The sequence below is a fragment of the Mytilus trossulus genome, unplaced genomic scaffold (assembly GCF_036588685.1).
Source record: "Mytilus trossulus isolate FHL-02 unplaced genomic scaffold, PNRI_Mtr1.1.1.hap1 h1tg000210l__unscaffolded, whole genome shotgun sequence".
Lineage (NCBI taxonomy): Eukaryota > Metazoa > Mollusca > Bivalvia > Mytilida > Mytilidae > Mytilus > Mytilus trossulus.
In genome coordinates, this window is record NW_026963310.1 from 3,260,140 (window position 1) to 3,275,963 (window position 15,824).

Below are 15,824 nucleotides of genomic sequence, written 5' to 3' on the forward strand. Positions count from 1 at the left end.
AAGTGTTACACTTTTATTCCATCTTTATGTAACTGTTGTAGTTATCATTGGTACTGTCCTGTTGCAATAACAATATTTTTTTGTTCTGTAAACGTTTTCCGTAGTTGAAATATTGGTGGTATCAGCAGGGATTATTTGTACAACTTGACCTCCTTTGCATTTCCACCTAGGATCTGAAATTCTTCCCTGAAATGTAAAATACTTGATCACAAGATTTATGATAGCTACTTGTATCAATAACCAAAAAGCCTGCCAGTGATAGTCCAGTTTCAATACATTAGCACAGCCTTCAAAATTCAGTTTCGTAAGTGCTTGCTTATTTCTTGAGCAATATTTAAATACAGTAATAATAGTAGTTCGTCGAAGACACGGATTTGTTAAGAGTAAAATTAGTGCAAACTAGTTGAGTTTTGATATCAGATATTTGTTGTATTTTGAAAAAAGTATAAATACAGTTGTAAACTCTCTACTTATGGGAACATACTTTTGAAATTTCACCTAAGAACATTTAAAAAGTGCAAATATTTATATTCCAACGCAATCATAGGTTTGAACGGGTTTTTTTAATTTAGACTCGTTTATATTTTTTCGTTTAGGCTTGTATCATATTTTCCCTCCGGTTTATATGATCTGTTCATCCTATATTGACTCTTAAAAGAGTCTTCAAGAGTCTATCTTAACATGTATGGTACTTTTTCTAACAATGAGGGTACGTTTTATATGGCCTTCCAAATACCGTTTCGATCCTTAACATCACTGAAGAGACATTTTTTGTCGTAATCCAGATCTGATGTACTAAAAACACATTGACACCGTATGTTTGTGGCATAACATCGTGGCCACCAGTTAATTTTTATCTGTTTAGTATTAAATTTATATTAAGATCCATTTTGTTACATCTTGTGATCAATTTCATTTGGCAATCGCCAATGGCAGTCAGCAAGGTTACAGAGCATCAGTTGTTCGATCTATTAGTCAAATGCGTTTTGTTTAAATATACTTTTTCACCTTTTTGGTCTTTTGGAAAATGTTGTTTGTGCTTTTTTTAGACCCTTCTACAACGAAATTTGTTTTACATGCACACGTATACAAATTGCTTATTCATAGGTTTGAACGTTGTTTTCAATTTAGACTCGTTTACAATTTTTCGTTTGGGCTTGTATCATATTTTCCCTCAGGTTTATATGATCCGTTCATCCTATATTGACTCTTGGGAGAGTCTTCAAGAGTCTATCTAAACAATGATGGTACTTTTTTCTAAAAATGAGGGTACTTTTTATATGGCCTTCCAAATACCGTTTCGATCCCTAACATCACTGAAGAGACCTGGTGTACTAAAAAAACATTGACACCGTATGTTTATGGCATAACATCGTATCTGTTTAGCATTAAAGCTATATTAAGATCCATTTTGTTACATCTTGTTATCAATTTTATTTGGCAATTGCCAATGGCAGTCAGCAGGGTTAAAGAACATTAGTTGTTCGACCTGTTTGTCAAATGCGTTTTGTTTAAATATACTTTTTGACTTTTTTTGTTTTTTTTGGAAAATGTTGTTTGTGCTGTTTTTAGACCCTTCTATTGTCGCATCAAGTAACTTGAAAAAAAGGACACCCAGATGTATTGGTATTGCAATTGGAAATGGTGCAGTTAACAACGGCCATTTTTCTATATTAAGTTTAAACTATCAAATTATACCGTAGTGCTCTATAAAACTGATGCAATTTAAATATCATAGCAAAATACAATAAACAAAGACAAAAAAGTACATATTGAGCTGTTTGTTATCTTCCTTTAAAAAATTCGCAACCTAAAGCATAATCATTTGTTCAAAATTATATATACGGAGAAAGCAGGCATATGCTTGTAATAGAAAAGTGTTCATGCTTTACAAATTATGCAATTTATCCTAATGTGATATAAATAAAGGCAACCGTAGTATACCGCTGTTCAAAACTAGTTAATATATAAACAAAACACGAAATCGGGGTTACAAACTAAAACTTAGGGAAACGCATTAAAAATAAGAGGAAAAGAACGACACAACAGTAAAATACAACGCACACAGAAACAGACTAAGCATGAGACAAAATCCGATGAAAATAACAAATATATGTATTTGGGATAGATATCGTGACACGTCTTATAGTAATGTGAATTCACATTCAAATATAAGAGAAAACAAACGACGTAAAGGAAACACAAGGTTAAATATGTTACACACACGGAAACAAACTATGATATATATAACAATGACCATTTTCCTGACTTGGTACAGGACATTTTCAAAGAACAAAATGGTGGGTTGAACCTGGTTTTGTGTCATGACAAACCTTGCACTTACATGTAAATGGCAATGTTAGATATAACATTAAAATGACAACATAATATTACAGGACTACAATACAAATTAATAAGAGAACATATTAGACAAAGAAAAACATGAATAATAGATAACAAAAGGCATCAGGTTTAAAATTCAATACATCAAACATGCGGCTCGTCCACACAAGACCAGTGACGCCCAGACATAAAAGTTCGAAAAAGAAATATACATTATAAAACTGAGTTATTAACTAACTACAGAAAATAAAACCCGAATACATGATACAAAGACCAACACAAAAAAATAGACACACCCGACTTAGTAAATGTGGATTAAATAAAATATGGAATGTAATTTTGATATTGTTTTTATATCAACTATAAAGGAAAACAAAAATATTATACTTTTATTCTTATAATCTTATAGAAAATATATAACAATCAAGTTAACCTGATAGTCTTATATAGTCAACTTAAACAATTAACAGATTTCTGATTAACAGCATCTCTATTCAGTCTCGAAATATCATGAAAATGTGATTTGCTACCAAAAATAATGTCCAATTTGTTCTAAGAGGAGCGTCACGTTTCATCGGTATCTGTGTTTCATCAATATCCCCGGCTTCGAAATATTTTACTTATACAAAATGAAATCGGGATTGCAAGTACCGCAAAAATGACAACACTGCAGAATATTTTTGCAAAGTTCATTCTGAAAAAAAAACATTTCTGATCAAAACATTTTTGAATTATCGTTATAATGTCTAATAATCTATTCAAATACAAATAAAACGGTTAGGAAACATATTTTGTTCAATGCAATAGATTAATATTACAATAACCATTCTAACGATTATCTATCTAATTGTAACGAAAATATAAATCAGTTGTATTGTCTGTTAAACTTGTTTATATGTACCTCTCAGTAAAATCGTAATTTTTTTAGCTAATAAGCCAAACTATTTCAGATAACCTGGTAGATTTATATATAATTGAGATAGCTATAAAAATATATTAAAATCCTAGTAGATATAATAAAGCAATACAAGTTGTTTAAAGGTCACTATCAGAATTTTGTGTGAACTGATGATTCTCTCTCTTTTTTTTACATTTAATTAAATCGTAACGCGTTTAAAACATAAAGATAACAACCATCTGTTTGTTTTCAGTGTTAAGGTATTGACTATAAATTCATATTTTCAAGGCAAAAACTTACTCTGAATCTTCTACACAGGTCTCGTATCTTTTACCCATTGGATACGTATCATAACAATATTTAGCATCAGTTGGAATAACTATAAAGAAAGAGATAAAATGCTGTACGTTAATTAAATTCAAATATATCAACGAAAATATCAGGAAGATATTTGCAGTCCTAATATCTGCAAATACGATTTCAGGTATTTTGTCTCAACTCTGACTATAATACCTTAATTTAAAAAAATGAAATGAATACATATAAATTTGATAATCAGCTATGCATCTATATAATGTGCGACAATTTGATTCACTCAGATGGAAATCACTGTAGGGAAACGTTTTGTTACTCATTGATACTAATTAAGTTTACTGAATTGTTGCTTTCATAGGTTAATATTGGATAGCATTTTATTGGAAGAGAATGAAAACTTCTAATGTTTAGAATGTGAGTAGTGTAGATGTGTCACTATTCTTCACATGAAAAACAGAACAAAGAACATAACTCACAAGGACGCTTGAACAAAACCCTTAGAAGACAGATGTGCTATTTATAGGCGAGTGATACGAGAGCCAAATTTTTATTTTAATGCACCTACCTAACAACGGCTAAATGATATATCACTGAAAAGCTAAAAATGTGTACTTTCTAAATATCCCGGTCGTAAAAAGAAATTATGGTGGTTTTTTTTTTAAATGGAGGTCAAATGTCATGGGTGCAATTTCAATTCACGGATACTTCCAGTAAAAAAAAATCGAGTCAAAACAAATGCAAAATCGAAACAATTGTACAGGAATGGTGTATTACTGTTGGGAAGATATATTTCTAACATAGTATTAATTGATTTTGGTTGATTTTAACGGTAACTCATGTTACGTAACGTTTTCTCTCGGAGTCTTTGAAAATCAACCATCAAATCACACAAATGTATGTGTAGTCGCCCTTGCATTATCTTAATCTGATAATACCTCCATATCATTTGATTGAACATATTTACAAACATATATCTGCAAATTTGATATAAATAATCCGAAACAAAATATTTGAAGCAAGGGGAAATATAACATATGACGTATTTTTAATTGTTAAGAAAAGTCCCATGATGAGCTGTACATTAAAATTGGTATGGTCTCCTGTTAGTTTGAAAGCCTGCAAGCCGCTTCAAGATCAGACAACCATAGTGCAATATGTTGAGTCTGGATCATACCGCAATTCTATTTACTTCACTAAATCAGATTTGATAAGAGTACTAACTAACATTACTTAAATGAGTAAAGTGCTACTAGTATATTTATATGAAAACAATTGTGACAATTTTAATATAAAACATCACAAGGAAAATATGATCACTCATTGTACGTCAAAAAGTAAAATCACAAAAATACTGAACTCAAAGGAAAATCAATACGGAAAGTCCATAATCACATGGCAAAATCAAATAACAAAACGCATTAAAAACGAATAGACAAGAACTTAAACTGTTTTTGATTTTACTTTAGTCGGCTGCCGTGTATCTTGAGATATCTAATTAATCAAACAACACTTGACAAAGTAGTTTGTAATTTTTTTAATTACGCTAGTGATGAAGTTCGGCTTCTTTGGAACTAAGTATTACTTTTTTATATCTTCTTTAACCGCTTCAAACGGCGGACAAGGTAACACCAACCCGTTCAAACAGCAGGCAACGGCCGAAGACTACCAATAGGTCATCAATGCAGCAAGAAACTCCAAAAACCGGAGGTGTTTTTCAGCTTGCCCCAAAACAAAAATGTACTAGTTTGTAATGATAATGGACGTCATACTAAGCTTCTAAATATACTCAAGAAATTAAAATACAAAATCATGCAAAACTGAGAAAGGCCAGAGGCTTCTGATTTGGACAGGTGCAGAACTGCGGCGGGTTTAAACATGTTTTCGGAAATCCCTACCCTCCCCCTATACCTATACAAATGCGTGAACAGATCAAATCTTGTAAAAAGTTGGATGACATAATACCGGACCGATGTTGCCTTTTAGCAACCAAAGTCATACGGAGAACTTTTATTGTTTCTGTAGTTAGGTCGACATTGTCTTGGGTAAAATTTTGACCCCAGACGAAAAATAGTGCCATTTAGAATGTATGCCCCATTTTCAATTTTTAATCTCCTAAGCAGTCAAACTTTTTAATAGTTATCAAAGGTGTGTCCATAAATACGGTGCATTTGTAATAATAAAACCTAAATGAAAAAGAGTAAAAAAATATTTATAGATAATATACATTCTTCTTCTACTTCTACTATACATCTAAGAACTTTGTCAATATGAATATCGTACGCTTTATTTACTGCCGCAGATGCGCCATCATCCAAAAGATAATACAGAAATGTTTTTAAAGCAGGTGGCCTAATTTCAATTGAATAATCCAGTGAAATGTTTTTAGATTATATATATTCATTTGATTGGATTACAACTTTACCCTTTATCTGCTTCCGTAAAATACTAGAAGCTGCATAAGGTGCTTGCAAACAGTTTCGCAGTCACTGCTCAGATCTTTAAATTTGACAGACTGTATATCACAGTCATTTTAAACGAGTAATTTTCCTTCATTACGGCATATGACAAAATTTTAGATCTACTGTATATATTGGATGCACCTAAGACTTGTTAATGCTGTATACATGTAACTATAAATTGACCATATACTTTTAGTTTTTGTTGAAGCTGATAATATGTTGTGTAGTTTTCTCGGCGGCGATCCTCGGGCAGAAATTAAGCCCGGTTAATTGATCAAGTAATTAAAGTTGTTAACCAGAATACCTCCTTGTGTACAGGCACGTCATCTTTAATCGTCGAAATGTTAGTAAAATCTTTTTTATGTTCAGAATTAAATGGCTCTCTACATTCTGATTTCAAATGTTTAGCGATGCAAGGTCGATGGTATAAAGATTTAATAGTAAAAATTGTCATGAGTTATTTTGTAAATCAGATCATTGTAGGAGATGTAAGTAGTAACACACAATACAGCTTGAGTTTGCTCCTCAGGGGATACCTTATGAAGTTGTGTAACTGGCTTAAGGCTTTATACATTTGCAAATATACAGACAAATCAAAATGAGTTGTAAATCTACTGCCCTCGTTGGTACATTAGAAGCGACTGGTCGGTATAATTGGTAGTAACTCTTATGATATTTTGTAATTTCAAATAGGATGTTTTCATATTTTTTCATATTCATCGACCGGTCTTCTGTAAACTTCATCTTTTCGTTTTCCCACTGTGACAATACAACTGTATCTTCATGAGTTTACCTACATAGTAAAATTGAGAATGGAAATGGGGAATGTGTCAAAGAGACAACAACCCGACCAAATAAAAAAACAACAGCAGAAGGTCACCAACAGGTCTTCAATGTAGCGAGAAATTCCCGCACCCGGAGGCGTCCTTCAGCTGGCCCCTAAACAAATATATACTAGTTCAGTGATAATGAACGCCATACTAATTTCCAAATTGTACACAAGAAACTAAAATTAAAATAATACAAGACTAACAAAGGCCAGAGGCTCCTGACTTGGGACAGGCGCAAAAATGCGGCGGGGTTAAACATGTTTGTGAGATCTCAACCCTCCCCCTATACCTCTAACCAATGTAGAAAAGTAAACGCATAACAATACGCACATTAAAATTCAGTTCAAGAGAAGTCCGAGTCTGATGTCAGAAGATGTGACCAAAGAAAATAAACAAAATGACAAGAATACATAAATAACAACAGACTACTAGCAGTTAACTGACATGCCAGCTCCAGACTTCAATTAAACTGACTGAAAGATTATGATTTCATCATATGAACATCAGGCACAATCCTTCCCGTTAGGGGTTTAGTATCATACCATCATAACATATATGAGAAGAACATAACCCGTGTCATGCCAACAACTGTTTTTAGAACAAATGTGTTTAGTTCCGACGCAAAGACCTTATCAGTGACTCAATATTAACGCCAAAATATGCAATCTTTAATGACTTGACAACAGTATCGTAATTATATCCCTTCTTAATAAGTCTATTCAAAGGTTTTGTGAGTTTATGAGGTGAATACTGACACCTGTGTGCTTTATAAAGAATATTTCCATAAAAAAATGGATGTGAAATACCTGAACGTATAAGAAGTCTGCATGTTGAGTTATATTTACGAATGATGTCTTTATAACATTGCTACATAAACGAGCGAATCGTACAAGTTGAGATATATAAACACCGTAAGATGGTGACACGGGAACGTCACCATCTAAAAACGGATAATTAACGATAGGAAATGAAAAATCATCCCTTTTATCATAAGTTTTAGTATTCAGCTTTCCGTTAGTGATATAGATATCAAGATCGAGGAAAGGGCAGTGGTCATTGCTAGTATTAGCTTTATTTAAAGTAAGTTCACCAGGATAAATTTCATTAATATACATACTGAAGTCGTCATTATTGAGAGCGAAAATATCATCCAAATATCTAAAAGTATTATTAAATTTGTTTATTAGATGTTGTTTTGATGGGTCTTTGCTTATTTTTGTCATAAATTGTAACTCATAACAATACAAACATAGTAAATACATGACAGACTATGCATATCTGTGTTAATCAATAGATGGTTTTTGCTTTTTAGCATAGGAATGGTTTCATTGTGAACTTGGCTGTGAGTAGGAGCTTTAATGGCCTAAAATGGCCCCAGATTTACAAGATAATAAAAATTCTAACAGGGCAGATTTTTCTCCATAAATTATTAGAATTTGAGTCAATGTTTTAAAAAAAATGTTTTTATTTTACTAAAAAAGGTTCTATGACGTCACAATGGTAGGTGCAAATGACGTCATAATTGGGAAAATACGCAAAAATACAGAAATTTTGATGGTTTTTCTAAATTTTGACCACCGCACCATGCTTGCACCAATAAGAAATTTTAACATTTTGACAAGTTCATACATATCAAACTTCGGATAAAAAATCTTTTTGGTGCAAGGTTGGTGCGATAGTTTATTTTATATTTTTCATAGCCAAGCGGAGCAATAAAAATCTGAAATTTGCCGTCCAAATTGGACCTTTTCATCTAACAAAGTTTAGTTTATACATTCTTATGCCTATAGAAACTTATTTTTTTGTTTATGAATGTAAAGTGTATTCCTAATAATATTTTCGTAAGTATATCTAGTTAAATTTCTTTAAAAAATCCAAAAGCAATGAACTTCATGTGTAAGGGAGTCAATAAACTTAGAGGATACTTTTTTTTTTAATTATGAAATTTTAGATAGACCTTAAATATAACAAAATCTGTACATTTCTTATGTTATTGCTAATCATCAATTCAAAATCTGTTGTTTGAATGGGGCAATCTTCTCTCTCTGGTATTAGGGTCGGATCCATGATTTATGTTATGAAAAGGGGGTAGGAGAGGGGGCGAATTTTTAAGATTATTTTACTTAAATTTCCATAATTGGCGAGAAACACGAAAATTATTTTGAAAATGAAACTACCTATATTCCAATTGGATGTGTCTTTGTTGGTAATGAGCATAGAGAACAAGTTCTATAAAATTTGATGGTAAGAAAACGGAAACGTCATAAGGTAGACTATCCATATATCTGTATATACATGTATTATATATAAATAAGTACGTCTGAGCCAGTGACAACTCTACAACAGATTTATCCATTGGATCAACAGGCCAGCAGTGATGGTGATACATGGCTGTGTACATTATGTATATACAACTCGTCTAAACATCAACCCAACAATGTAAGATCTGTAAATTTGATTTCGCAAATGTATATATATATGGATATTTGACCTTTCCATGCATAGAAACAAGAGCCTGAAGTCTGTAAGCATACTACATGTCTGTTACCTTTTTAAAGGTTTTGTTTTGAATAGTTTTATAATCATGCGTGAAAAAAAAGTGTAAATTTTAAAATGTGTCCGTGCGCATGTTCGTCTGTTCGTTCGATTGTCCTTGTGTCTCACTTCAGGTTCAATTGTTCGGTCAAGGTAGTTTAATCTGACATCAGACTCAGATTTTTTTGAAGTAAATTTAACTGTGCGTATTGTTGTGTGTTTGATTTTTTTCTACTTTGGCTAGAGGTAAAGGGAGAGGGGGTTTGAGATCTCAAAATAACATGTTTAAGCCTGCTGATTTTTTGGGCCTGTCCCAATTCAGGATTTCCTTGCCATTGTTCTTCAATACTTAATTGACAGGGGTGCCGCTGTTTTGTTACCTTACCCAGTTTTACATTTTTTAATTGCGTATGAAAAAAGTTACCTTTTCCCATATTGATTTGGTTTCATGTGGTTTCATGTAAAAAAGTAATACTTAAGTGTCAAAAAAGAAAAATTGGTTGATAAAGACACAGCACGAACACCAAAGAAGTTGACAGTCAAAGAAGTTATGGGAACTTTATTGTCCTTATCATATATATCTGATAGTTTTCTTAACTTTTCGCTTATTCAAGCTTAAAAAGTTTTTAATATAAGTGCCCCCTTCAACCACAACCCCTTCCTGAAACATAACTACTGGAATGGAAATACACTGACTTTTGAAAACACCCTTTAATGCATGTGTCTGTATCTATTTATTTAAGATAATTAATATTAAGATTTCTTAGCGCTAAATGTGTCTTGTCTTTATATTATTCTTCTTGTCGCTGATAAGTGAGACCCCAACCAGCACTAGCTGCACAATCTGTATATATCAGCAATACCCGGTGTTTTGTTTGTTGATGTTTCAATATTGCTTTCCCTCTTAATATTTACCTTGGAGTTTGTTTCTTTTTACAATTTGCATCTTAATTTGCCTTTCTGTTGCAATATATAAAAAGTAAATCTTGTAAAATAGAAAACAAATTGCGGTTGCCATGGGCACAGATGTGTTGCTAGGGAGAAACAACAGTGAATTTGGCAAAAATGTGCATTTAATTATGTAATATTTAGATAGTGTACAAGTGTAAAGTTCACTACATGCTAAACAGGTTCAATTGCAAATATAGATATATTAAAGCTGTATAATAATTATATTTCATGAGTTTAACTCCGCCATTACAGTGGTTGCTAGGCAACATAATAAACGAGCTAGACCCAAAATTCAATTATTTTCAGAAGGTCTATGGTATAGACTTACACCATGACAAATTAAATGATATTTGAGGGTGGGGCCAAAAATGGCCCTTATAGCCCCTAGTCCTTTGACCCACAATTTTTCGATACGATTCCTTATTTAGAAAGAGGTGAATTCTTCAGAACTCAAAAACTATGTTTTACTTTGATTTGATCTTAATTTCGGACGATTTTATATCTGTTTAAGCTACACTGAAGTTTAAGATAGAAATAGACCCGTCTAAATATGATTTATCGGACTCTAATAGCACTATTAAGTACATGGAAATCGACTTATATACTCAGTAAACAAACGATAACGAAATAGATAAGGGATTCTGGAAACTATAGTGATTTTACCCAACATCATAAAATTACCGAAATTCGTGCTTTTAAGAAATGTTGAGATGAAGTCTTGATCTTGAATAAAAAACGATAACTGATGAGTAAGTTGATGTGTTCTTAAACGGATAAAGTGCAAAAGTATTTAATAAAAATTTAATTGTAGATCCGAAAAGGTCTAGATTATAAACAGTTTCGTACAAAATGTCAAATATTCAGAAGGAAAGCAAAAGCATGCGGACTTACAGTTGGAAATATTGTTTTTCATTATTCTGAGAATATAATTCACTTAATTATTCTGTCTAAAAGAAGAGATACGACAAATTTCCTTTGCTTGAAAAACATGTCTTATTTTTATAACTTTCAACTGATTTCCGAAATAAACGTCAATTTTACAAAAAAATGCATCGTACGATTTTGTGACGACCGTGCAAAAATCAAAGTTAAATCATTATTCTTTCATTTAAAAAAGAAACTAGCCGTGTGTTAGGTGGGTGCATTAAAGACCTTAACTAGACGTCTTTTTCTAATATTACACTCGCCTATTAGTGATTGGCTTTGCTTAAACTCAATATAAAATGAACAGTTATTTAGAATACATGTTTTTCAGTAATACCATAGTTCATGAGTATTTTGAATGTACATTGAGATATTGGGAATCTCCTTTTGAAACATTTTTGTTGATAAGAAAAAATGTTGAAATGATTGAAACTTTCTTTAAGAAATTATAGACCTTTTAAGGATAGTCATATATATGTTTATGTTTATTTTATATACATATCTTCATTCACATACTGCAGCGATCAAATGTGTGATGGTCAGATGAATAAATGTATCGATTTAGAAACAAGATTGTCATTATGAACATCGGAACAGACAGGGCAAATGAGTGAATTTCAGGCAATAAAATCATATAATTAATAAACAGTTACCTACTTTCAACAAATGACCTAAAGTCGGTTTCACAAAAAACTTACGACTAAGATTGATCGTAAGTCACGAACAATTCAGTTTACTCACGATCATTCTTAGTCGTATTTTGTTGGTGAAACCGACTTCTGAATGTGATAAAATAACAATAAAGGTAGAGTTCACTAAGGATGCATTTATGAGTGTAAGGTAAAAAGGGAAGGTTTGATATGATTGCAAATGATAGACCTTTTCACCACAGTTTAAACAAATGGGATAAAAGCAGTAATAGGCAACTGTGTGGACTTTAACAATGCGAAAAACCCGAACCAAACAACAGTCGGCTATCAAAGACCTGAATTTGAAAAAAATAAACAATCAATGTTCTTTACTAGAAGAATTTGAAGTAGGTTGTATCATAATTTTTTTCTCAGTTAAAAGGTGTAATTTTTAAATTCTTTTGTTTTGCTTAGAGAATAAATGTTGATATAACAAATTGTTAAATAATAAGAACTGCACTTGATAAATCGCTAACTCTGATCAGATATCGATATATGTACTTGTCTATTTCAGTTTCACAAAAAGCCAAGCAAAGGATATTCATATATGTGTGCCAGTAACAAGGATCCGTTTGAAGTATTTCAAGTGAACATTCCTAAATTACTTTTTTTTCTTTATTACGCTTAAGTTATAGCCACTGATGTCTGTCAATTTCTATACTCCTGTTATAAATTGTAAGTGTAATTGATTTTACCTCAAACCAATAAAGAATAGTTAAGAGGAAAAGTTCAACTTCTCAACTTATAAGTTACTTGATAGACGAATAAACAAATAACATAACAAGCCTAGATCATGATAAACCCGTTCTTCAATTGTATAAGGGAGTGATTAAACAAATAAATGCAGAAAGACTTCCACGCATCGCGGAGCATGTTTATTCACCTTTTATCCAAGCCAATAGTAATATCCATACGTTCACTAACAAATGGTATGTGTCTTTTGATAATGCTGATGTAACGACCTCGTATGAATAAGTATTATGAGGAAAGAACACAAAAACATTTGCGACAACGGTACAGAGTGCTTATAAATATATCTAAAACTAAATGCAAATAACATCATATATTTTAAGAGACACATACAATAGGTCAAATATACAAGTACGTGTATGTGTATGACAAAAATCACAGAGTATAAGCAGTTTATCAATCAGGGCACTCATTTGAAAGAAACTCTAGAAGATTTCTTTTCATTTTTTTTCAAAGTTCTACAACATAAGAATGATATCATGTTATCAAAATGTTATCATGTATTCTTAATAAATGGGTTTTAATATTATCCATGACCAAGCTTTTAAATTGTTTACTGTATTTATCTATTCTAGCATTTATATTTAATAATGGAAATTCTGAATGTAATAAGTTATTTATAGCATTCAAAACGCTAATTTAATACCACACACAGAAAAAAAAAGGCTTATTATCAACAATTTGTACCAAATATTTTGGTCTATATACAAATGTAGCTAATTGAGAACCGTTTATATTTTTACATGTTGTGAATATTGGGTTGTTAATATAGTCATCAATAAAAAATTATCGATTAGATAATATACATATGTATTAGTTTGGTTTTATGTTACTAAAATGACGCGAATTGAAAATTGGATTCTTTTTTTCTTTTTTAATAAACTGCAGTCGAACATTCTTGTATACGAAACTTATATTATAATCTGCAACTTGAAGTATCTTGTAATGATTTTAATCACTATCACGACATGTAACTAATAACATATTTATTTGTTTTCCTTTAGGATTTCAATTAAAATCTGTTTTAAAACCATAACAAAGATATAGTTTCAATAGATTGTATTTTATAATGTAAAACTAGTTCATTTGCATGTCAGTTTGAATAGACACCTGTAACTTTCCGAAAATCAGAATATCGATACACAATTGTAGGGTAAAATAACATATGCAATATCGAGAAGCCTTAAGTACAGCTATTTGATCATATCTTAGTACTAAAATCAGACTAATATAATTCTGAACGATTTGAAATTTTGAAACAATAATAACCAAAATAAAAATTTAAATAGCAAATAAGATATTTGAAAAAATATTGCATGCATGCCAAACGAATAGAGAAAAATGTGGTTGTACGCAATTAAAGTATGAAATGTGATATAAAAAAGAAGATGTGGTATAATTGACAATGAGACAACTGTCCACAAGAGACCAAAATTACACAGACATTAACAACTATAGGTCACCGTACGGCCTTCAAGAATGAGCAAAGCCTATACCGCATAGTCAGCTATAAAAGACCCCGATAAGACAATGTAAAACAATTCAAACGAGAAAACTAACGGCCCTATTTATATTAAAAAAAATGAACAGAAAACAAATATGTAACACATACAACAAACGACATCCACTGAATTACAGGCTCCTGACTTGTGACAGACAGATACTTGAATAATGTGGCGGGGTTAAACAGTTTAGCGGGATCCCAAACCCTCCCCCTAACCTGTGACAGTGGTATAACAGTACAGCATAAGAACGAACTATAAAAATCTGTTTAAAAGGCTTAACTGATCAAATGGATAAAAAGACAAGTTGACTGTGTGTCAATTTACTTTTGATGTTTGATGTTTAAGTTTACCAAACTTGTTTCACGTCATTAACATGTTTAATGATCAGTGTTTTAAGGATCCCGTATATAACATTATTAACACGTTGAACAGAACAATTTGAAAATTAAAAAATTAACCTTAAAACGGTGAACATGACTTTTTAAATTTTGAATAACTTAGTTAAAGTTTATAAGCAAATATATAGAGGCTATAAATTCCCCATATTGATCAAAAGGAATTTAATGTATACAATTGTAAATAACTATCTGCACCGATGCTTTCAAATTTACTCTCGTTAACACAATATATTTATATTTTTATATTATCTAGAACCAAATTTGACAAACAATAAATGTTCAGTGATGTTCAATGTAAAATATTTAAAATCCTGAAATAAAAAAAAATCAGCATGATGAGTATCGACCAATTTTTATTAAATTCGTTTACAGTATCTTTGTTCTTTTTTATTTTGTCAAAAACGAAACATGGTTTAACAAGTACGTTCGACCATAGATGCGCAATATATATTCAAGATGCGTTTATTATATATAAGCTTTGTGTCATACGTAAACAACACCAATTGTGAAAAACAAATACGCGTAATCTGAAGAAATCAAAATATAACATGTGTCGTTACTTTAACAAATAGTTATAGAAATATTATTGACTTAATATGAATTAATATACAGCTTTGATATAACTCTATATCACAATAGAAATACGTACATAAATAATAACAAAACATTGGAAGAATAATCCACATGTACATGGCCATACTATTAGAACTTCAAAATTTGTCTAGAACATATGTATGTATGTATAAAATGACGTCGAATGGTTTACCAACTTAGCACGCAATCATTATATATACAATTGATATATTGTATATTACACATACTATGACTTTGATTTCACATTGACGGAAAAACCATGTACATTGTAATGCATTGTACATTTTTAAATTTGATATCTTTACATATTTCGCTGCATAACATGTTGTATGTTTTAAACGGATTTAATATTTATGTTGAGTATTCAAAAGCATAAGAGTTTATCGAATCAAGTATGTCTGTTTCCGATCATGAATAAGAATTAATTTTATCAACGGTTCTGTTGAAATATAATTTGACTTTCAGATATTTTTTTAATCTAAATTTTGTCTTTTTTTTATAAATCGTAGATGGATTTTGATAAATAGATTTATTAAATGATTTCGAACATTTCACCGTCAATGATTCTTACTATACTTTGTAATTATCAATTATTTTACTAAACTGTTAACGTTAATTTATTTAAAGAAAATC

General features: G+C 31.1%; 1 long non-coding RNA gene across 1 annotated transcript; it reads right to left on the reverse strand.

The window, feature by feature from the left end:
* Positions 1-2,762: 2,762 nt before the first annotated feature.
* LOC134701020 (uncharacterized) lies at positions 2,763-15,350 on the reverse strand. Its single transcript, XR_010104013.1, has 3 exons — positions 15,247-15,350; positions 3,542-3,620; positions 2,763-3,037 (listed from the first exon to the last, which is right to left on the reverse strand). It is a non-coding gene; the product is annotated as an uncharacterized LOC134701020 (long non-coding RNA).
* Positions 15,351-15,824: the final 474 nt, after the last annotated feature.